At 35.7% G+C, this 26,240-nt stretch overlaps 1 protein-coding gene across 4 annotated transcripts in view; it reads right to left on the bottom strand.

Moving 5' to 3' along the window:
- LOC123701331 overlaps nucleotides 1–26,240 on the bottom strand; it is a 92,773-nt gene that overhangs the window by 56,137 nt on the left and 10,396 nt on the right. Inside the window, exon 4 of one of the 4 annotated variants that reach the window (XM_045648767.1) lies at nucleotides 12–519. The exons of the other annotated variants lie outside the window; for them this stretch is intronic. The gene's annotated coding sequence lies outside the window, so the exon portion shown is untranslated. Of the gene's footprint in view, nucleotides 1–11; nucleotides 520–26,240 lie in introns of those variants that run through there. 4 annotated transcript variants of the gene reach the window in all.

Here is a 26,240-nt window from a genome sequence, read left to right as displayed (position 1 = left end):
TGAAAGGTAATGCCACACCAGTTATCAGAAAAATTGAAAAAAAAAATTAAGTCATGTATTTTTGAAGTTATGAATTTTTTTATTTAATTCCAGAAAATGTACACCACGTGACAGTTTTTTCATTCCTGTTGTTACAAATATTTACTTTTTGCCATTTTTTTTTCTCTTACGTCATCCCGAATAGTGCTTTATGTAACCTGTGATCCTAAACCCTGTGCCGATCACTCCAACTTGTAGGAAAATGTCATTTTATACTGTACCAAGTTTTCAAAATTAGTTAATCACACAACTTCAACTGATCGTCCTGAAAAAAAAAATGTACTACTCCAGTTTGGCAAGTAGCTTTAAAAGTTAGCGCATTTAATAAGGATTTTAACGCGGTATAACACTTACTCCATTTTATCTTAGATCGGCCATAACATTTTTTTTTCGATAGTCTATGTATTGATTGAAAGATTTAGTTAGTTCCTGAGATTTGCGCTTTGTTTGTTATTGTGCATAGTCACTGTTGTGTGATTACTGTAAATGTCATGAACCTTTATTAGAAGTATAATATACCCTTTTCATAATATAATAAATTTTATAAATAAAGTTTGACTAATTATTGTTTTATTTTTATCAGATTTTGCAATGCATCGTTTCCCAGATGCAAAAAAATTCCCTGAGAGATTGAAAACTTGGGTCAATCTTGTTGGAGGAAGACTTGAAACATTGTCAGATATTGAATATTACATTAGAGTTTTTTTTAACAGAAAAGTCAACGCCCCATGCTTTTGATGCTCCCAAAGAAAACGAGGCCATCGAGTATAATGAAAATGTTTTAAATGTTAGCAGAGAAAGTGATGCAGGCCAAAGAAATTATGTATGTGGCTGAGTCCTGTCGAAATGTTTAAAAAATATTGTAAAAAATTGTAAAAACCGCAGACAAAACCTTATAGATCATGGGGACAATCATGGTAGAAATAAATTCATTAGAGCCAAAGAATACGCTAACAAGAAATGGTTATGTTACCCAAGTGAAGAGTTAGAAAATAGCTTTCATGATCTTCAAAATATAGCAACAGGATATTAAAAAAATAATGTACCGAAACAGAACATAAAAGAAATATCAAATTGTTAGCAGATGTGATGGTTGAATATCCTTTTAACTGCACCACGCATATTGAAAAATTAAAAGAATATTTTATAAACGTTACTCTTAATTTTTTAATATATAGCTGGTGTAGATCGATCAATCGAATTTTGTCCGGAAAGTTAAATTATGTAGGTGACGATGAAACTAAAATAGCTGCTCAAAAATATTATGACAAACATAAACATTATAAAAATAAAAAAGTAATGTGTTAACACTGCCTTTTATTTGTATAAACCTTTTTAACTCCCGATTTATAAAACTCTATGTTGTAAGTAACGAAATTAAATAACTTTGCACTTCAAAACAACTGATCCTTACAGAAAATAAAGTGCAGAATTATTTTCATTTCGTTATTTATAACATGGAACTTACAATAAAAAATATTTTGAAGCGGCCATATTGCCGCCGCCGTAGTTTGGAAACAAGTTTCAGATGGCGTTGACTGTCAAACAGTTTGCCCAAAAATGCTCAAAGAGGGCTCTCTTTACCCTATATATTATTATACTCTTTGGCTTACTCTTTATCACTGCGAAAGACTGTCAAATGGCATAGAAAACTGGCTGTGGAGTTGCTGTTGAATACAGCTTTACCTTTAAGCGTTAAAATTCGAGAAAAGAGTATTGAACAGAGACATACTGAGTTTACCGAATTAGCAAGGAAAACTTATAAATCCGCTACAAAAGAAGAACATGAACGACAGCTGACGGCACAAAAAGCTAATGATTCTCGTAAAGTAACGTTGTGTCGTGGGGTGGTTGAAACAATAAATGGCCGCCTTAAGAACCAGTTTCGGCAGTTAAGAAATCAAAATATTAATTTAGCCGTACCCCATTTATTCTATGAAATTCAAATAGCATGTGCTCTAATCAATGCTTTCGGAAAAGGATTAGTAGATCATGAATAAACTGATCATCGCCAGTTATAACAAAATGCAAAAAAATTGCGACGCACTTCAAATGAATTGAAACAAATTCAAACAGAAAGACAAAACCAAACAGAATTAGGTATCATTCAGGATTGTTGCTAAACTAAATATACATACTATTATCTTAATTTCATATTGTTTTTTTCTGTACTTAGTTTTATTTCACACATGTTTTATTTTTTCTTACAGATGGAATTCTACTTATTAGATGGAAAGAATATTAAAATTAAAAGACACCTTAATGCTGTATTCAGGTGTGCATACTATACCGATTCCTACTGCTGACGAATGGCTCGACTTGGAAAAGTGTATTTGTAACGCGCTGTCCCAAACGTTGATACCAACATCACGCGTAACCCTTCTCCTCTCCCTCGCTTCAGCACCGCGCAGCCCGCTCGCCCGAAAACTATTAATTCACTACGTCTTTTTAATATCCTATTAGAATCAGAAGTGGTATGTTTCTCACGAGCACAAACGATATTAAGTGGTTTTTGGCATGATTAATTCGCTAACAAAAAGTGTGTGAAGTTTTACTAACCTAACTTGGTGATGGAAAAGTTACTTGTTGAACTTTAATTTTGCAATAATGGATTGATATAAAACAATTTGTTATTAACCTAATTTTAAGTAGGTTGTAATTAAATAAATAAGAGTAATATGGGTTGCTCCAAAGATCGGAAACGGACTCATAGTAGCTCAAGTTCGTCATCTTCTTCTTCTAGGGAAGGTGGGAAAAAACAAAAAGAAAAGTAGGATAAGTCAAGTTTTTGGTTATCCCACAAGAATAGTGAGCGGCAGAGGCACGGCTTTCATCGGACGCGAATTTAAAGAGTATTGCAGCGAGTTTGATATAAAACATGTTTTGAATGCCGTGGCAACTCCACGCGCGAATGGGCAGGTTGAGCGCATAAGCTGCACTATTTTGAATTCATTAACTGCTCATATGGGCGAAGAGCAAAAAGGATGGGGCAAATATCTGCCTAAATTACAGCAGGGAAACATCTGTAGCGGGCGCACTTTGTGCACGTTGTCCGCGCTACACGAATTCAAGATCGAACACGTTCGTTATTTGTTGCGCGTTGGTTTGCAAAAATGAAAGACAACATTGAATTTTACATTGAGTTTATTGTAGAGATTGAAAAAACCCTATATTATACAACTATACGCTCACTGATTATAGAAACAGACGAATTACAGAAATTATTTGGACTAGGCGAAAAATTCAATGAAAAGAGTAAGCACCTACCTTTCTTTGTACATGCTACTCTGTGTAATTATTTTGCCATAAAACCAATCCGTATGGTTTTAAAATGTAATTACACAAATATTCTCGATATTCTGTAGCATCGTTATTCGGTCTCCCTTGATTTATATATATCCGTTATCGGTTGGAGTTATTACTATAATATTCTTTTTATAAAGTTACCGTAAAATGGGACTAATAAAAACACTTTTTTCGTGAAACAGGTGTTTATAAAAAAATTCTAACTCAAATGATATGAAATATTTTTTTTTTATAGTAACAGCCTAAATGAAAACGAAAGTGCAATGTTTCACCGGGAAAAAGTATTACTGCAGATGACTAAAAATAAAAACTATAAATAAATGTTCAAAAAAATAGAACAATTTCAAACGAAAGAGATAGAAGTACTATCGATTTTCATACTTTGCTTTTGTTGTGCTAGATCTTTTTGTATTTTGTGTAACGCTTTCAATATGTCTTGTATTTTAAATTAATATTCCAGTGTATGTTTGGTGTAAATTTCCAATAATGATGAGTCGTTGGTAAGGAGTTCAACTGCTCGTCCACAGATGGAGCCGTTATCACTTTACGCTTTGTTATAATGTTGCAGTTTTGGTTAAATTTAAGTTACTTTTATTATAAATTCACAATTATTTGCTTTTTGATGATTCATGAACTTCTTATTTACTCAAACTGTCCTCCTGACTCCACTGTTGGATGACTTATATCGCCGCACGATGTATACAGGGTGGAAGGTTAAGATGGGGCATGAAGTACCTTAACCGTTGTAGCTACATGAAAACGTTCTTAGGAGACTATCCTTAAATTCTTGAGAAATTTTAATCTGCATTCACAGATTTTTGAAAAAATGTACGGTCAGCAAGGAAATCGGCAGTTTTAAAAAAAAAAAAATTTTGATGCCAATCGATCCAGTTTCTCATGGGGATCAAAACACTCTAAAAGACCAACTGAGGTATGAGTACTAGAAAAGTCAGAAATCGCGAAAAACTATTTTCATTCATGAACAAGTAAAAAGACAAAGGCACAGCAGCAAAACATGCCAGCGACGCGGGGCGTGAGCGGGCGGTGGCTGGCAGCTCGTGCACGAGATGAAAAATTATTTAAATTTGAATATCGAACGAACAGGTCACATTTTTATGGCTTATGAAAACAATAACACATAGAAAACAAAAGTTACCAAAAGTTACTCTGTCTTCACTAAAAATGTCCTTAAATAATTTGGAACGTTTAGATCTGTTAGAGGCTTACTTTTTATTTAAATAATAAAAACCAAACAGTTGCATTGGAATGGTACAGGAATGAATATGTAACATGTACCGACGCGAAAGGTAATTGCGAATCTTGTAAAAAATCTAGCAGAAAATGATATCAATGCTCAAGAACTAAAAGATTCACTTTCTGCAATACTTTTCGGAATTCACCCAAATAAGTTGTCGGCTGCTACGCGCTCAGTAGTAAAACGAACAAACCTATGTTAACGTCAAAACGGTGACCACTTTGAGCATCTCATATCATAAGCTTTATGTAAATTATTTCAGAAATTCTGGAATTATCACCACTTTAAATGTTGTTTTTTGTAATTATTTTGTTATTTTTTATTTTCTTTGACAACCGTTTAATTAAATTAATGTTTCTTCTTATTATCAGTATGTGTTTTAATAATCAGAAACAAAAAATATTGAAGCCTGAAAATCTCTTCTTTGAAAATCTTTTCTTTCTATTAGCGAATCTTTTGTTGTATCATTTATTTTCTTAGTGAATGTGTGGAAAAAGTTTTTCGCGATTTCTGACTTTTCTAGTACTCATACCTCAGTTGGTCTTTTAGAGTGTTTTGATCCCCATGAGAAACTGGATCGATTGGCATCAAAAATTTTTTTTTTTGAAAACTGCCGATTTCCTTGCTGACCGTACATTTTTTCAAAAATCTGTGAATGCAGATTAAAATTTCTCAAGAATTTAAGGATAGTCTCCTAAGAACGTTTTCATGTAGCTACAACGGTTAAGGTACCTGCCCTTCATGACCCATCTTAACCTTCCACCCTGTAAATTTAAGTCATTTTGTGACGATCACTGAGTTATATTTATTCAAGTTTTCTTTTGAGATTCGTGTATTGTGACTTCAATAACACTGCTGTTGATGTTTTGCACTATACTAGACAATACTTAACAACTTGTGGCACAAATCAAACTGATTTTCTATTTTTACAGTGATGACAGTAGCACAACAGCCCCCTCTCCAACGAATCAACGATCAAGAAAAAAACAACTAAAGAATTAAATTTACAAGATAAACCACACTTGATCTGGAATTTGGACGAAAATAGCTTTCCGAAAGACCCATCAAAAACAAAAATAGTTGGAGTGAAAGGCTATGCGGTACTAGGGTTATTGCAACGCCTGGAAAAGACAATAAAACGGTACTTCCGGGTACTAGTGCGGCTGGACAAAAAACACCACCACTAATAATTTTTAAGGGGAAAAACGTATGGGATGAGTATACTTCTTCCGACGCTTATCCAGGTACAACATATGCCGCCACTAAGAATGGGTGGATGGAGTCCGAAGTCTTTGAAGCATTAAAAAAAATATTTTTTGCCAACCATCGGCAATAAACGATCCGTACTTTTTATTTATGACGGCCACTCTATACATGTTGGATTAAATATAATAGAAGAAGCTCGCAGAGCTAACGTAACTATATTAAAAATACCGGCTCATACCAGTCACGTCTTACAACTATTGGATGTTTCAGTGATGAAATCCTTTAAAGATCAATGGGATACAGTACAGTGGCAAAGACTGAATGTAGGTATAAGCCATTACCAAAAAAGGATTTGACAAATTGATTGGATCTATAATATGGAAAAAAATAAATCCTCAAGTGTTACGAAATGGGTTTAGAAAGACCGGAATTTGTCCAATAAATCGGAATGAAATCGAAAAGCAGCTATTCGATCCGTAACTAAAACGTTGGCAGTATTTATTAAATTCACCTACACAATTGAAGGAACTTTGAAGATTTTACACCTAAAAGAAACAAAATACAACAAGACAATACTGTTTATGTTATCCCTAGTACAGGATATACTCTACATGTGCTGAAAAATGTTGAACACACACCTGCAACTCCTACACACAAGAATTATAACCTACGAAAACGAACTTTTCTTTCTCCAAACGTTTCAAATCTTTTAAGCAGGGCTAGTTCTATCAGTGATATATCATATGTAAAAGACTTATCGTGCCCATTAACGCCAGAAGTCATCGAACAAGTCACGGATATTTTAATTAGCCACGTAAGTATGAAACTTTAAAAAGTATATTATGTATTACAAACCTACAGCTGTGTCAATGTGTACGAAAGAGACAAAGAATATCATCTAGCTATTCACACCAAGCGCGTCGTTCAGTCAGCCCGGCGCGGTCAGCAAGGGAAATTGTGTCGTAATCAGTGGAGTTCCCAGACTCCTGGTAAGATATTTTTTACGTAATTAATAAATAATATTAGGAAATATAAAATTTGGAGCCTCAATGCCACAAACTTTTGAAAGAATTGCTGAATGACTTATAAAAAATTGTGTATAAAACATAAGAGAGTGAAAGAGAAATAATGATCAGAAGTCAGTCTCGCATAAGACGTGCACCGTTGCACACGTTAAACTATAGGCCTTAAATAATTAATTATAACAAAAGCCATAAAAAATTTATTATAACAAATACAGTTCATTAAAAGTTTTAGTGTGGGCTTTTATTTCAGCGCCTGCTCACAAATTGTTCGACGACAGCCTCACAGGTACATTTAGTTTTTGATCGTATTTGTCGCCATCGATAAAAGATACAGAACGTTAAAATCGTCAAGAGATTGACGTTCCATTTAATATTTCTGGACCTCAACAAAACATACCGTCAGATTTTTACGCAGTTTAAAAAAATACCGATACAAAGAAGCCTTGGTTCAGTTGTTATCTGTCTATTGGGAAAATGATAATTAAGCTACAATTATTATCAAAAATGCATTAACTGCTCAGTGCAGTTAATGCAATTTGGCCAAAAAATTAGGAACAACACTATGTCAAAGCCTACCAGCTTTCCATGCGTATACTGGCTGTGATTACACAGCGGCATTTTATCAGAAAGGTAATTAAGTTCGGCCATTAAAACTGTTCTCCAAAAATGAATCATACCAAATCATATTTGCGTCGTAATACTAGATGAAGCGGATATTTTCATGAGTGAAAAAATGCAGGCTGTGCAGGAGTTTACCTCTCATATTTATGGTATAAAAAATTGCGCTAGTGAGAATAACGCCAGGTATCGCATTTTTATGAAAAGTTAATCCGCAAAAGAAGATAATAAGCACTTTTTGAAGAAAGTAAAATGCTATGACTCTAAAAATCTGCCACCATGCTGGTCTTCTTTAACCCAAAAAAATTTACGAACGATTTATGTCAATTCTATGTGGTTTCATGCCACTGATCAAGATTGCTTAAAATTGCGCCCTTAAAACTGTGGTTGGATCTTAGAAGATGATCATTGACAGAAAAAATAAAAGTGGCAAATGAGACTGATAAAATTCGGTTGATGATTGATAAAACTGTTCACAAGAGACGTGCAAAAGCATTTATTGACATGTTAAAAACAGAAGACCCTTCAATAAAAATAATATTTTTGATTGCCAAAAGATATTGGTACTACCTAAAATTCCATATCAGAGTACCTATTACTCGAGACAACTTTATTTTTTTAATTTTACAATAGTAGAAAGCAGTTCAAAATCAACACTGACGAAGTAAAATATATTCAGTTACTGCTGGACCGAAGATGAATATGCAAAGGATGCAAATCTAAATTCATCTGCGGTTTTTCATCGACTTTGTAATACTGAATTTACACCTGAATGTAATTTACTTCAAATTATGGCTGATGGATGCGCCGGACAGAATAAAAACACTATATTACTAGCTATGCTTTCAAAATGGTTAGTCGATCATGCACCAACGCAATTTAAAATTATAGAAATAGTGTTTCCAGTAGTGGGTCAGTCATTTCTACCCGCTGACCGAGTCTTTGGCCTTTGCCTCATTGAAAATCAACTGCAAAAATGTAAAATATAATAAATCTTAGTGAATACATACACGAAATAAGTCATATACCTTTTGCTAAATGCAAAAGATTCTATTTTAAAAAGAAGCAGCAGATGTAGTGACATGGCGGGCCTTCGAGGAGAATTGCACTACCTATTATAAACAAGACTTAGGTCAGTATAAAAATATTTGTAAGAAAAATAAAAATTCTGCAATGATTGCACCAACTACAGTGACACAAGGAGTGTCAGTAAAACAGTTAAAACTGAGAGACGTCGGCCAATTACTTAAAACTCATTAGGGCAATGATTGGCGCAGTTTAGATACCTTAGGATATTTTGCTCGAGTACTACCACACGACATTGAATTGAGACGATGAAGAATCCATGTGCGAAGTCCAAGAGGAGCTGCCATCATTAATAATTTAGTTTGATATTTGTTTAAATATTTTTTTTATGATATGAAAAAAAAAAAAACAACTGGAGCTTACACCTAATACAAAAATGACCCAACTAGCTGAAGTTTTTATTCTTTTCCCTAGAATCGCACAAACAAAAATCCTTGCCCTCATCCCACGAGATGTCGAGCAATCGGATGGGAGTGGAGAATCTCATGATCAATGAAAGGAAGATGCGCCGACGACGAGGACAACTAATCTAATTAATTCAAGTTAACATGTGTCTCCTTCCATTTTAGAATAAGACCAAGATCAATATACAGGGTGGCCCAAATGTCGTGGATCAAACGCAAACGCAAGCGCGTGAGCATGTTTCTTTAGAATTTTTAGTGTTCTTTAGTGACTCGCTTCCTGCTAGTGACTACACACGTGTTCTTTCTCTCGGTTTTACGACGACTTGTGATCAGTTTCTTTCCTTTGACCTACGCTTTGCTTTTCGGACTTGTGATTGATTGCCTACCTGTGACCTGTGCTATGTAAATCGGACTAAATTCTAAATCGAACGTATTGCCTACAAAAGTTGACAGATGGCTGCTGCGAGGAGAGAATACACCCAACGGGAGTATGCAGAAATGCATTACCTGTATGGCTTTTGCGACTACCCTAACGCTAGCGCTACCCTAACCGTGATCGTTTTCCGGACTACAGGGTCTTTATGCGCGTACATAATTCGTACATGGAGGGAGTCTTACCCGGTCATCATGCTCCGAGAGCAGACAGACCAGTGGTGCGTTTTGAAAATGAAGATGAAGTGCTGAGAGAATTAAGATTGGATCCTGGTGTAAGTCAACGCCAAATATCCCGTAATCTCGGGATCGACGGACCAAGATCGAAGGTGCAACGTATTATTAAAAGGAATAAATATCACGCCTAAAACGTGCAAAAAGTGCAAGCTTTGCTGCCCGGTGATTATGCAACTAGAGTATGGTTTTGCAGAGAGATGCTAAGGTACCACAGAGAGGATCCGCAGTTTTTCAAAAAGGTTTTATGGACGGATGAGTCAAATTTTAGAAGAATGGGAGAGTTCAATATCCACAACATACATTTTTACTCCAGAGTGAACCCCCATATCATAAGAAATGATCGATTCCAGCATCTGTATGGCATTAACATGTGGGCTGGTATAATTAACCAGCAGTTGGTGCTGCATGCCAGCAAGACTGAATGGTGCTCATTATTTAATTTTTTTACAAAATTAAACCAAATTCTTAACGAAGCTGAAGTTTCAGAAGAAAGAATAGCAGAAATGTGGCTGCAACATGACGGCGCGCCACCTCACTACACTCGAGCAGTTAGAGATCATTTGAATGAGCGCTTCCTCAATAGGTGGATTGGTCGAGGAGGACCTATTGCATGGCCACCCCGGTCGCCCGATTTAAATCCATTAGATTTTTTTTATTTGGGGCTATTTTAAATAAATAGTTTACCAAAGAGAGAACAATACTGAACAAGAACTACGACAAAAGCTCGGATTTGCTAGGGCACAAGTTACTAACAACAGAGGTGCATTCCGTAGGTTACGTAGGAATTTTATTAGACGGTGCAGATTGTGTATTATGGTCAGAGGCAGAAATTTTGAGCATTTATTGTAAAATGTTTTGCAACAATTATTTTGCAATCGTTGTTTTGTTTTTTCGTCCTTGAAAGATACTAGACCTACTCATGGCCATGTGTTATACCTTTTCAGAATCCCCATTGAATGCGCCAAAACTTGAAATACAGCGTCACTTTTCGGTAGAGTATTTTTTTTTCACAGTGGGGTTCGAAGTAAATAAAAAGTTATGATTTGAGAAAAAAGTAATTCACAAAATTGTTTCTTCGTTTCACATTTCTAACGCAAGGACATATCAGTACTAATCTAGTTAAAATGATAAAAAAGATATAGGTGTACATTTTTTCGAATTTTAATAAGAATAAGTTTAAAAAAGCCAATTTTCTCATAAAAATACAAAATAAATTATAACTCTGCAGTGGTTGACCTTAGAGACCTCCCGTAAAACAACTTTTTGCTGCTGATGACCTCACCTAACCCCTGGTTGCGTTTGATCCACGACATTTGGGCCACCCTGTATATGAATATGACATTATTGATATTTATACTGACGAGACATACGTACTTACGTCTCACGTACGACAAAATACTTGGACCCTCAAAACAAAAGACATAAAAAGAAAGGATACGGCATTTTCATAGAAATTAAGTACAGGGACTCGACTGATTAAAGTGCATGCAGGTAACAACTGTGGTTTTGTTCCAAATGCCGCATTGGTTTACAAAGCAGTATCTACAATAATTGGAGATAATGGGTCGATTACAGCTAACGAGTACAGTAGCGAGTCAGTGTCCTCGGCCGAGTGCTCGGTTTGTATAAACACTTTAACGAGTGCTCGGTCGAGAAGAAAGGCCGAGTACCCGCCACCTCGCTTCATTCTTCTGCCCCCGCAGCGACTCGCTATCCCGCTCGGCACGTATAAACACGCACTCGCTTGTCACTCAGCCACTCGCCACTTGTTCGTTATTCGTCATCAAGCAGTGTGCGTGTTTGTGTATTTTTTCAAACAATTTATCAAAATCTCAATTGAAATGTGATAATAACAATAAAAATGTGTCATATTTTTGGAGGAATATTTTTGCTAGTTTGTAGTTGTTTTAGTTATGATAATATTTTTGCTAGTTATTACGTTTACGTAGTAATAAATTATTTCAAGCCACTGGAGGCAGACCCTTTAAAGTTGCTTGAAGAAATTAATAATTTATTGCTGACATATTTAACAATTTTAATACCTCCAGCTCAACTGGAAAAAGCGGACAAACATAGTTTGTCTAACTATGATTTTCAAAAGTACGTCATGGACTCGTCGTACATGAATTTTGGGTATGCATTCAATGAAAAGTCAGATGGCATAACAGATCGCGAATTGAAAGACGTGAGGCAACGATGTATAAAGAATTCCTTGTGGAAATCTGCAAGCAAATACAGACGAGACTACCAACTAACATGAAAACTTTAGAAAATTGCAAGCTAATGAGCCCGAAAAATGCGACGTCTCAAATGAAACCCGACATTACAAATTTAGCCAAATCTTTTAAGACCGTCTGCAATGATGTTGACTCAGTGGTACAAGAGTGGAATGCTTTACATCGAACAACCTGGAAATCCACACAAAACACCGAAGAGTATCATAGCATGCAATAGCTTTACCGCGGCAGTCCCCGAGCGCCACACGTCTTTTTTAATTATTGAAGTGATTATACTTACCTATAGATAACCTATCAAATCATATTAATCCCTCCCTCCTATAATATTTGAAGTAGCTACATTGATTTTATGTTACCTGTTGTTTGAAGAAGTTGTAGTACCTAACTTATAAAAATCTTTATTTTAGAAATAAAGCAGTTCCAACAAAAACAAGCCTACTATTAACATTGACATATCTCGCTACTGGATCCTACTTAAGAAGTGCGGCTGATTTTTGTGGAGTCAGTCCACCAACAGCAAGCGGTATCGTGTGACGTGTGACTGTGGCTATTGCTCAACTACGCCCAGTGATAATAAAGTTCCAAGACAACTTAAGCACACTTCAATATGGTTTTTTATGAAATCGCAAGATTCCCCAGGGTAATAGGGGATTGTAGATTGTACCCATGTTACAATAAGGTAACCTGGTACGTTTTATTTTAATGTTGTCATGCCAATGAAGAAAACGTTAACTTGGTTATCATTAAAATATTAGAATGTAATCTTTATCTACTTTTCATTTCATATGGTAATTCAGCTAAAAATTATAGGAACAGAAAGTCAAACTTCTCAATTGATATTCAGGTTGTTTGTGACAGTCAATTAAAATGCTTGGATATTGTAGCAAGATGGCCAGCATCTGTTCATGATCAGGCAATTTTCAATAATTCATTTTTGAAACACCGATTTGAAAGTGGACAATTTAGAGATGATGTTAAAAATCACAACGACAGAAGTGAGAAAGCACGGGTGCGCATGCACCTACGTAACGGCGGAAGACATTTTGAACATGAAAATTAAAATTTTGTTTACAAAAAAGAGTTTTATTTTTATTTTCCAACAAATTGAATTATTTACCTTTAACTAGTTAAAACACCCTTACTTCAAGAAATTGTAAGATATCTGCACAAATGATATCTCAAAAGAAAGGGAAATACCCAAGCATGTTTCTAAATGTGTTTGAACATCTGTAGCTATTTTATTTATTGCACGCCTCATAAGCGAAGCGTTGAGGTGGGTACTACTGTCACTTCGCGCAAAACATCTGATTTTTAGGGTTCCGTAGCCAAAATGGCAAAAACGGAACCCTTATAGTTTCGTCATGTCCGTCTGTCCGTCTGTCCGTCTGTCCGTCTGTCACAGCCGATTTACTCGGAAACTATAAGTACTACAGTGATGAAATTTGATGGGAATATGTGTTGTATGAACCGCTACAAAAATATGACACTAAATAGTAAAAAAAAGAATTGGGGGTGGGGCCCCCCATACATGTAACTGAGGGATGAAATTTTTTTTTTCGATGTACATACCCGTGTGGGGTATCAATGGAAAGGTCTTTTAAAATGATATAAAGTTTTCTAAAAAACATTTTTCTTAAAGTGAACGGTTTTTGAGATATCAGCTCTCAAAGTCGTAAAAAGTATGTCCCCCCCCCTCTATTTTTATAACTACGGGGTATAAAATTCTAAAAAAAATAGAGGTGATGCATGCTAATTAACTCTTTCAACGATTTTTGGTTTGATCAAAGTATCTCTTATAGTTTTTGAGATAGGTTGATTTAACTGTAATTTTGGTTAAGTTATTGTGCTTACACTGAAAACGATGGCTGAACCTTATAAGATAGATCAAAAAATATACTACAGTATTGTACACCTTTAAAAATCCGCGATGATATAAAATCTTTATAATGTAGGTACTTTTTACGAGAAATATTAGCTTATTCAAGCAATACGCCATTAATCCTTATCCAGTAATGTACCTTAAATACATTGTGCATTTGATAAAGTTTAATATTACAAATGTGATTGTTGAGTAATAATAGGTTAAACATATCCATCGAACCAATATTTTTAAAACGCGTTAATCCTATAGATTATTATTATTACATCGATTCAAGAAGATCGGTCGCTCGCTGCGCTGCAGCGCGTGAGTTGCGGGGCTTGGTCTCGCGCGGGGGCGGGGATAAGATAGCTAACCGCGTCGACCCGAACGGGCAGACACGTGAGGGCAGACGTCGTTGTCACTTGTGCGCGCTAAGAGAATTTCATCGTTCCCATTTATTAATATTGAATTGTACCTATTATAAAAAATAAGTAAGTAGGTATACTGGTTTAATAGGTGCTATTAAACCGGTCACGTACTAATAAATCCCCCAATAATATAAATTCATTTGTTTTTGGTGCAAATTTTAGTGTTTCGTAGCAGGTTTTTAAAATTTCTAAAGCTTATTGTATATCATCTAACAATGGATACTTTAGATAATACGTTTTCCTACATTCTGAATTATAATAACTATATCGAAGATGATGTGGTTCGCGCATTTCATGAAAAGTTACTTCGGTGCACATCATTTAGACCGCGTGAGCTAGAATTATTTCAACACCCTGAACTGATTGAACCTGTACCTAAAAATGAGACGCACCTTCAAGTAATTTATGACGGTGACGTGGGATTAGTGGGGCACTGGAGTTGTATTTATTACATTAATGGAATACTGCGTGTGTACGATAGTCTTGTTGGTGTTCTAGGAAAATCGCAAAAAATATATGTAAAAGCCTTGTTTCCGTATCTATCGGAGTCATGTATTCAGTTTCCAAGTGTTCAGCGACAACCGAATACTATTGATTGTGGTTTGTTTGCCATTGCTTTTGCCACCTCTTTAGCTTTAAAAACGAACCCTTCTCAATTTAATTACGTGCCAGAAATGATGAGACCCCATTTGCTTGAAATGCTTTTAACCGATGGGCTTTTGGCTTTTCCCGCTACGAGCAGGCGTTCACCAGGACGTGCCCCTTCTAATCTTTTCAATAATATAGCCCTTAAACTGGAGACAAATAAACAGAAACAGACTGAAAAGAAACAGAAACACCGTTCACAAAATTCAATAACATCCCACAGTCAGAACGATAACTTAAATTTTAATCAGAATTACGAGTATGTTATGGAGGAAACACAGAGCATAGCGAATAACTGTACTACTATGGACGCGGAACGTATAAAACAAAACAATAGAGATAGAAAGAGGCTGTCCAGATCTAATAAAGATGTTTCAATTAGAGAAAAAGAGAGGAACCAAGTCGCTAAAGAGGTTCTTAGGTCCAACAAACGAAAAAAGTGTCATGAACAGGTAGTGAATAGTTCTCTTCGCCGAAGCAAACGTTTAAATCTAGAAATAAGGCAAGTTGAGCAAGAACGCGACACTGAAGCTCATCGAGCTGCCCGTCAAGATGACGAGTACAGACGAGATGAGCAACAGCGTAATACTCAAGCTCATCGGGTAGCTCGAACGGATGTCCGATATCGACAAGCTGAGCAAGAGCGCGACACTGAAGCTCATCGAGCTGCTCGTCAAGATGACGAGTACAGACGAGATGAGCAACAGCGTAACACTCAAGCGCATCGAGTAGCTCGAATGGATGTCGAATTTAGAGAAGCTGAGCAAGAGCGCGACACACACGCTCGTCGTGTTACTCGAGAAAACGAGGAATATAGACGAAATGAACAGATGCGAAACAGTGCTGCTAGACAAGAATTACGATCGAAGCAAAAAGATTCATGGGACTTAACTGTACAAAATTATTTAAAAAATATTAAGGAAGGAAACACGCATCCTTGCCACTGCTGCGGTAGATTGTGGCACATTAATTCTATAAAAAAAATATCTAAGGATATTGCTTTAAACAAATATGGACAACTATTTGTGGATAATGTTTTCCATTTAAATCCAACTCAAAATTACGGAGAATTTTGTTCCACATGTGCAAGATATATTAACAAAGGTACTATACCTAGGCTTGCGAGGGCGAATGGTTTAATTTTTCCCTGTATTCCAGAAGTATTAAAAGACTTGACTCCTCTGGAAGAGCGTTTGGTAAGCCCACGCCATGTCTTTTTGAAAATTGTTCGCAGGGGTCAGGGTTTAGGATTCCAACATGGCCTTCAAGGTAACGTTGTTAATGTTCCAGTGCTAGTTAACAACATGGTCAGTGCTTTACCTCGGTCCGTAAATGACGACAACGTAATTACAGTTGAACTGAAACGAAGGTTTTGTTATAGGCACGGCCGCAAAGAACAAGTACGGCCTGAATTCGTGCGTAGGGCCGCGCAATATTTAGTACAGTGCGAGTTATTTCAGGAAAACGGTGTCGCACTAAATGTATCTTGGGCAGGTAATGATCCTGAAAATGAAACTAGATGTACATGCGATGCCGATGCTATCGACGAAGAGACTGTAGATTCTACGGAAGGTGTTGAACTTAACCCAGGAGGTACAGAAACACTTTTGGATAACAATCAGGATGTTATAGTACTGGCTCCCGGTGAAGGACAGCGCCCTATCTCTTTATTATTTGATGAGCATTTAGAGGAGTTGGCATTTATAAAAGTTCATTGCGGCGTCAAACGAGATTTTAAGATTAATTTGAGACATTCTGAAATAATTAAATCGGAAATATCAAGACAAGACCGACGAGCTGTTCGACCGGATTATCTTTTTACTGCTCTAAAAAAACAGCAAATGACAATTGTAAAACAACATGTCTTCGAAAAAAAACTGTTAAAGGAACACCAGTTTTAGCCAGTAATGTTCTAGATATGAACTATATAGATAATTTAGTTCAGCACGACGACGGGTATCGCGTACTTAGTGGCATTAGAAATTCTCCTTCACACTGGGAGGGAGAAAAGAAGAAGGTATTAGCCATGATAAGACAGTTTGGAGTACCATCTTTCTTTTTGACGCTGTCGGCTGCCGAAGTACAGTGGCTAGAACTTCTGGTAATGCTAAAGGAAGTTGTTGACGGTGAAACTGTTTCTTTGTATGAAGTCGAAAATCTAAGTTACGAAACGAAAGCGCGGCTCATTCAATCCGACCCGTTTATATGTGCCTCTTACTTTGAAACAAAGCTAAGGGAAATTCGTAAAACGTGGTCTTGTTCTTCCGGTCCTTTTGGAAAGTATGTTATTAGTCATTTTTACTATAGGATTGAATTCCAGCATAGGGGCTCGCCACATGCACATATGATGCTTTGGCTTGAGGAGGCACCTATTTTTGTACCCGGTGATGTTGAATCAGCTGAAAGAGTCGTCCAGTTTGTGGATAACATTTTAACTTGTGATAGCAATGAACTAACAGAGGATATTCTTCATGTTCAAAAACATAAACATACGCACACGTGTAGGCCCAAGCCGGACAAACTTTGCCGTTTTGATATACCGTTTTTCCCTTTAGATTCCACTCAAATACTAGTCGAACTTCCAAAGGATAATGCTTCTTATAAAAGGGTCAAAGATATTGCAAGAAGTATCCAAATTAAAATGCAAGATATTCCACCTGAAATAGAAACATTTACAGATTTTTTGGAATTCGTAGGTGTTACATATGAAAATTATATTTTAGCTATAAGAAGCACTTTAAAGAGGCCCAAAGTATTTCTAAAGCGGTCTCCAAAAGACACGTATATCAATGCATTTTCTAAAAAAATCATAGAGTTGCATAAAGCAAATATGGATATCCAGTATATAGTAGATCCATTTGCTTGTGCAGTTTATATTGTGGATTACATAAATAAGGCAGACAAAGGTATGTCACGTCTTTTACGTTCCGCCATAGAAGAAGCTAAAAATGGCAATAGCAGTATAAAGGAGTCCTTGCGTAGCGTTTCAAATGTTTTTTTGAACGCTAGTGAAATTTCTGCTCAAGAGGCCGTGTACTGTCTAGCAAGTTTTCCACTATCGAGAGCTAGTGAAGGAGAAATATATGTTAACACTAGTCTGCCACAGGAAAGAGTACATATTTTAAAAAGTACGCGTGAAATTCAAAATTTAGATCCTAATTCGGATGATATATTTCAAAAAAGCTTCATTGATTATTATACTAAACGACCAATTGCATTAGAAAATGTCAGTTTAGCCTATTTTGCAGCCTATTATTATTACTCGAAACGCCGGCCGGTCGCTAGTGCTACCTATCTAGATTCTAGTGACGACAATGACCATAGTCAAGAAATGGACGAAAACAACGGCAGTTGGCTTCCCCTACAAGACAATTTGGGATTTATAAGGCAAAAAATAAAACCCAGAATAGTCCGTTTTCGCCGTTACAGTTATCATGAAGACCCAGATAACTTTTACCGAGAGCAAATAATGCTCTATATACCTTGGCGTAACGAGGAAGAGGAATTAATTAATCCTGATTTAGATTTAAAAAATATTTTTTTGCAACATAAAGATTTAATACAAAATGAAAGTGATCAGTTTAACAAGCTTGGAGGGCCAGACCAGTTCGAATCTTTATTGTTAGCTATAAGAGATGCTGATTCAAATGAGGAAAATGAGGAAATTAATGAGAGAGGGGTAAATGGGGTAGAGCCTTTCGGAGACTACGAATTTGAAACTCAAATCGGAGATGTTGCTGAGGACATTATTCCTGGCGGTCATGGTGGACCACAAATATGTGGCGATCCTTTAACTTTTATCGCTAAACCTCCGCAACTTTGTGAAGGTGATGTGCTTGATTTATGTAGAAAGTTAAATTTTGACCAACGAGACATATTACTACACGTCCTTGAAAACATGCGTAAGACATCTTCTCCTATTTATTTATTTATAAGTGGGGGAGCTGGAGTTGGCAAAAGTGTCTTAATAAGAGCTTTGTTCCAGTCCTTGACACTTCAGTTTAATAGGGAACCTGGCACGAACCCTGATGATTTAAAAATTCTCCTCACAGCGTTTACTGGAAAAGCCGCATTTGGTATAGGCGGACAAACCGTACACAGCGCCCTGGGCCTTCCAGTTTCGCAAGCAGGAAGTATTTTACCGGAACTTTCACCCAGTGTCGCCAACACATTAGCCACAAAATTGTCAAAAATGCGCCTTATTATTATTGATGAAATTTCCATGTTGGGTTCAAGAACTTTTCATCAAATCAATCGCCGACTACAACAAGTATTTCATTCATCTGTTTTATTTGCTGGCATATCTGTAATTGTTGTCGGTGATTTCAGGCAACTACCACCTGTCGGTGACAATTGGGTGTTTCAGCCTAGCTCACGAAATCCTCTTGCTGAATTATGTGGAACACCAATTTGGGATCTCTTTAGCTTAACGGAATTGCATCAAATAATGCGACAAAGAGATGATGTTGCCTTTGCTACAGCTTTAAATAATATGGCAAGTGGGACAATGACCGATGAAGATATAACACTATTTAAAAGTCGTTGTTTTAATAACAATACGTTGCCAGAGGAATCCCGAGGAGCCATTCATCTATATGCCAGCAATCGAGAGGTAGACAATCACAATAACGCAGTCTTATCAAGTATGACTACCGATGGAGCTATATCGAAAGCAATAGATACTGTTTGCGGTGAATTAAATTCCACAATGAAGCAAAAAGCTTTAGAGACAGTTTCCAAATTAACGACTCAGCAAACATACGGTCTTCCTTCGACTTTAGTTTTAAAGATCGGTGCTAAATACATGTTGACTGTTAATATAGATACTGCAGATGGCCTTACTAACGGATCTACTGGTAAACTATCAGCTATTGATTTTGCCATCAACAGGGCAACTGGTGAAAGACGGCCGTTGCGTATGTGGTTATCCTTCGATGATAATGTCATTGGCCAACACAAACGATGCAATGCAATCTCTTCGCTGCACCGTTATAAAAATAGACTGGACCAGGGCTGGACACCATTAGAACCGGTTACGTATACAGTAAAGCGGTATAAATCATCAAATTTACAGGTTCGGAGGAGTCAGTTTCCTGTTGTGCCAGCGGAAGCCATCACTATACACAAAAGTCAAGGTACAACCTTAGAGCGAGTGGTGATACATTTAAAACCTACAATTCAAAGATCAATGATGTACGTAGCGTGTTCTCGTGCAACTACTGCACAAGGTTTATTTATAGTAACTGATTCTTTCAAACCGCCACGCCCCCCTAGTTCTCAAGATTCTATAGTAAAAGAAATGGCTAGATTGCGACAGAAACTATTAGTTCCCGTTTTCCGATTTTTGAGGGAACCTCGTAACTGCTCTCAAATTGTGTATCATAATGTACAATCTTTAAATAAACATTTACCGGACATAGCCAGTGATCCACAAATATTATCATGTGACATTTATTTTGCATCAGAAACTTGGAGTTGCTTAAACGATAACTTCTCTTTACCCGGTTTCATAGAATTAATTAGAACAAATGGGCCGGAACAAACATCATCAAATCCTGGGTTTGGGGTTCTAGCATTTATTAAACCGAATTTGCCGATTACATCTCCTAAAAGCTACTTAGAGCAATCAAGTAGTGTTTCTGGACACATTGAAGGAGTCTCATTGGAGTATGATAATAAGAGATTATTTGCAATATACAGATCACCTAGGTGCTCCAATAATACCTTAAAAGAATTTATGAACAAATATATATTTAATGAACATTCTATGCCTACACTAATTTTTGGAGATTTTAACGAAGATTTCCTCAAACAAAACTACATACATAAATTTATGCAGAATGCGGGATATACACCTCTTCTCCAAAATTGTATAACCACTAGAGGTGAAACTCACCTGGATAATATATTTGGTAATTTTAATTGTGAAGCTGGTGTATATACTTCTTTATTCAGTTATCACAAGCCGATTTGGGCACGCCTATAGCACGGAATATTTATAAATACATATATAAAATTAATATTCATACATAAAAGTACAAGGCAAAATATCGGGAGAGTTTAGGCTCCATTCACCAGGTGTATAAATTGACATAATAAGTTTATTATATTTGCTGCTACGGAACCCTTTGTGCGCGAGCCCGACTCGCACTTGGCCGGTTTATTTCAAACTTAAAATGTCTTTATGTATCATACATTGCAGTTGTAAGATTATTACATACACACACATATTAAGAAAAAACACTATTTTTAACATTCATGATATTTTGATGTCATTTTTGTTATTTAAACTAGTTAAAAAACAGTTTAAAAAAGTTCTGTCTTGGACGTCCGTGTGTCTGTATGTGCGGAGGATTTTCTTGTTAACAAGATAGCGACCGAAATACTTTACTTATCGAGTCTTTTTTTTTCTCTTACGCTTGAGTATGCTCAGGAATAGAACCCTTTCATTTTTCAGGGTCTGATTCGATGTGGTTTAATTGTTATTAAATAAACAAAAAAAAATATCGACTTTTTTATATTTATAGTGTACTCAAAATTCACCATTATAAACTCGATTCTTTATACTATAAGCCAAGGTTTAAAAAAATAAGTTGGTAGTCAGTCCCTTAAACCTGCGCAGTTTCACATCTAGGTGGGGCCACAAGAAAAATAGCTCAATTATTACGGTACCGCTTTCTTTACTTTTCCAACTGTTTTGAGACAGTACAAGAGCATTGGCACATGAGAACAAGTGTATCTACATACTTATATTATATACACCTTTATAAATAATCAATTTTATTGTAAAGGATGAGATTATGAGGCGTGCACTTTTGGATTTTCCAAACTTTTTTTTTATTTGGCCTTTAAAATAAGATAATTTTTTTTCATTTTTTTTTTATTACATTTAAACGATTGGTAAATGTATTTTTTGAGATAAATGGTACTATTAAATGCTTGGATATAGTTGAACACACAATGCACTAGCGAAATAAATTGTATACCGTAGACATTTCAACGTAATTTGAACGTTGTATGCAATTTAATGGCAGATTTCGGAATTTTGCAAAAAATACGTAAAATGCACCAAAAAAAAAATTGAACTAGGTCTAAGACAACTGTTGCTCAAAATGTTCTAAATGCTCCGTACTATCATGCCCTTAAAGCTTTGCACCCACCTTCCAAACACCCTGTATATCGACTAAATCATGCAGATCGCACGCACAGAAGTTTTTATGTCGATGTATTTAAAAAATATTTTCATATTAATCTCTATTCTAAGTATTTAATGTCACAATTATATAAAAAAATATTTTTAAATTTCATTCATCCTCAAGAATAAAATAACATATGTCAAAACACTATACATATTTTATAAATTATAATAATATTTGTTTTAAGTCAGAACACTGCCTGCTAAGCAAACTATAATTATTTTTCGCGGAAAAATTATTTTGCTACTTTTTTGTGTTTTTTTTCTAAGTCCTTTACATTTTCCGAAAACCAACATGATATTCCGTATCATGCGGGTCAATACATATGACTATATTGTTGATAGCCCTGTCCTACGGCCTGTACGAGTTGATTGAATACACTTCTGAGTACAATATGGGGGTCTTCAAGAGGAGAGTGAACAGGTACATTCTAGGGAAGCGCGCTCCATCTTAGGCCACATCTCAGCTAACCATCAGGCGAGATCGTGGCCAAGCGCTTCCCTATTGCGGCGTAAAAAAAAAGACGGGTTGCACTCCGGGAGTGCGGGCAGAAGTGGAAACTTGATTATTAACGTTGAGCATGTTTGATATCCATCCGTCTTACGCTTTTTCGATCAGGTCACGTGTCCTGACGCGAGTTAAAGATTTTATACCCATTACAGAAAAAGTGCTCAACGCCGCTAAAGAAGTTTTCACTTCAAAAACTTCTAAAACACGGTCAGCGTTGACCGACGTGGCCCGATCGGAAAGTCAAGTTCTCGGACAGTATTGACCGACATGGCCTGAACGGAATGATGTCCTTTTTTGCTTGGCGGTTATCGTGTTAAGAAATAGCACATGGGCACAGTAAGTATCAGACTGGATGGTTACAGATATAAACCAGTGTGAGGTAGACCTTAACTTTACATGACAGAGTGAGTAATTTTGTGAACCTAATTATGAGCAAAGTTGGTGATGCTGGTGTTGGTGATTGCTGGTTGCTTGATAAAATTTTCTATTCACTGCTATACAGAGTGTCCCAAAAATAGTGTCAAGCGGAAGTCCTGAGATAGAATTGATTTCTTTGTCTGGGGATATTACAAAGAATTGGTCTTCGCTAAAGAAATAAGAAACGTACGAAAAACTACTACTTAAAAGAAAACTTTTTCAGAAGATGCAGAATTTGTATTGAGCAGGAAGGGAGACGTTTCGAAAACTTTTTATAATAAATAAATATAATGAATAATAGTTACTTTTTGTTTCATTTAGCTTTCCCTGTTTAAAGATTTTATTTTTGTTACTTAATTTAATTTTTAAGTATCACACAATTACAGCGAGTCCAAAAATTTTCTAAAAAATTATCTTTCAAAATGGTAAAATCTGAGCTTCTTTGTAATCATTTACGATTTGTTAACAATTTAATTAACTCTAAGAATGATTAAATGCCCAAAAAAAACTTCGGTACCTAAGGGCTAATTTAAAAATTTTTCTACCTATCTGCCTTTGAAGTCCAATTTAAGCAAAAGTATCCCGTTAAGTACTATTTTTTTTAATGATTATGAAAGCTGAGAGTTTGGCGCAGTTTTTAGATTTACTTAGGAGCCATGAAACTACCTATTCAGATTTAAAATTTAAATTTGAAATTTTAAGACATAATTTACTGACTGTATATCGCCCTAAATATTTCTAATTTTAATTTTTAGGCTAATGACAGTTTTGCAAACGGAAGAAACTCAAGTTGATCATCCTAGGAAAAATATAAACTATACAAATATTGGGCTACGTACACTCCAGCTATGTTGCGAAGTCCCTTGACACAGACGTTATGACTATCCCTTTATATGAAGATTTTTTTTAATATCTTCAATGTACAGACTTTAATTATTAGTTTTTTATTATGTGCATAGATAAGATGTGTGACTTTATATACCCCACTCCACAGGTGTATGCATGTATTTATTTTTTTAATGAACAATATTGTATTGTAGGATAAACAAGCTACAACCGAAGGGAGGCGTTACCGTAAAAGAAATTACACTGGCACTATCACAAACAAAACATGGACTGAATTAGGGGAGGTGAAAACGAAGGTAGCCTATTTAAAGGCCATAAAATTGGAAAACGACATAAAGCTGCAAGATATCCTTTTGGAAGAAAGTAAGCTAAGAAGTGATAAAATTAAATTATAAATGGAACTGCTTAAACTTCAATTGATTAACAAAAGCTCACAATAAACTTACAAATTTTTGTTTTAATTAAAAATATATTTCTAGTTTCAGTTTCCATTTTATGTTGTAGTTGGTGGTTTAATAGACCACTAAAGTCTACAGACAATAATGATGCAATAAGTTTTGGCAACTCTTAAAGGCATGAAAATAAAATAATTTACATATTTATAGGAAAATAATTTTGAAATGATAAAAATACATTTATAGACTCGATTTCGATAAACTCTTTGATTTTCGTGGACAGATAAGATGTTCAAAAAAAGAAAAAAATTCATCATCGCTACTACTGCTTCTAGTAGAACACAAGCTAAGCCTCAGAATACAGAACAAACCAGAAACCGGAATGCCGGATAAAACTTTAAAATTTAAAGGTGAAAATTGTAGTGGAGGTAAGTTGTCGAAAGATAGAATAACTGTCATGGTACCAGCGAATATAAGTGGCACAGAGAAGAAGAATTGAAAGGTCACAAAAACCAAGATATTTCAAAGATGTCAAATCATTACCTGTCGATTATGCTAAGAATCGTACAGCTTGGATGACGTCAGAACTCTTTGAAAAATGGCTTCGTGATTGGGATTGTGATTTGGTGAAGAAGAAGAAAAAGATTCTATTGCTGGTTGATGATTGCCCGGCGCATCCACAGGTTACTGATTATCTATAACACTATTAGTCTATAACACTTGCTTTCCTTGACAAATAAATAACTATAATTACTTGTCATATGACAGATGTTAAATTCTATAAAATGGTTTGTTTGTTTTATTACTATTTCTCCATTTTGAACATAGGTACACATATTAAATTGTTCGTCATCAACTAAAGCTGTAAATTCCTCAGCATATTCGCAAAGATTCGAAGACAATGATGAGCTTCAACCCAGATCAAACACTTCCTGTTGAAGACAGTGACAGCAGCATAGCAAAATTATTATCTTCTGAACTTCCTCAGCTTTTTGATTTATCGAAATACATCGTAGGTTACAATATCAGGTTGCGTAGCTCATTATTTGACAAAATTGGTAAAATGTAAATTCTGTATTGAATCAATGTTAGCGACCGATATTCTATATTACCACAAACTTATTGGTTTAAAAATACAAAGGTGGTCTTTGTTTTCCGTCGCAAAGTGTTTTTGAAATAATATGTTGCATTTGTGAAGCACCTGTACGAAAAATTTCGAGTGAAGATTTCTAAGATGGATAACTTCGGATGCCCAATATTTAAAGATTTTCAATTTTCAAACGATTTGTAGGAAAAAATAAAATTTTTGCAGTTGTTGAGGGAACTTGTTATTCACAGAAATAATCTCATAAAGGCTGTTATAGAAAAATATTTTCATATAAGACTCCATCATTTGTCAAAACAAAAAAAATATATCGATTGCCTCAGAATCAAAACGGCAATATTATAAATTAAAATTAGTACAACAAAAAGGTAAGTTAAAGGTAAGTATTTAAACAAATAATGTTTTATTTTACTAAAGCGGTTTTTACGCATAAATAAGAGTATCTTAATATTTATTTAATAGTATAACCGTAATAGTGTTGTCCACATGAAAACATTGCATTATTTTGAAACATGATTTTTAATTCACCCTAAAAGAGGCGAACTCTTTATAAGCTAGCAACTCTGTACGGGTGGGAAGTATGAGGAATGCAGGAAGGAATATGGTAACGTATTGTTCCTGGACTGAACTGAACTCTTCAAAGATGCTTAACATGAGGAATAGAAACAAGCTCTTCATGGCATGCTTTCTGTTTGATCTTGTGAAAACAACGCCTGCATCTATTCGAGAAGCTTGTCTGGCGTAAGGAAACAAGCCCGAATCCTTTAAGATCTAATGTTGATGTACTCTCAGTACCGAAGCATCAGCATGGCTTTTCGTGGTTGCTTTAAATACTGTGCCACAAAATGCTGGATTAATATTCCGCCGCCTCTGCTTCAACTTCGATCCAAAATCACTTTTAAACAAAAGATAGGCTGGTTGCAGAGCTTGACCGACCGTCAGTGCGTACGTCAGTCGCGCTTGTCATATGTATGGAAATTCATAAAACCTTT

This window comes from Colias croceus, chromosome 21, assembly GCF_905220415.1.
Source record: "Colias croceus chromosome 21, ilColCroc2.1".
In the NCBI taxonomy this organism is placed as follows: domain Eukaryota; kingdom Metazoa; phylum Arthropoda; class Insecta; order Lepidoptera; family Pieridae; genus Colias; species Colias croceus.
This window is presented reverse-complemented; position numbering and strand designations above follow the sequence as displayed.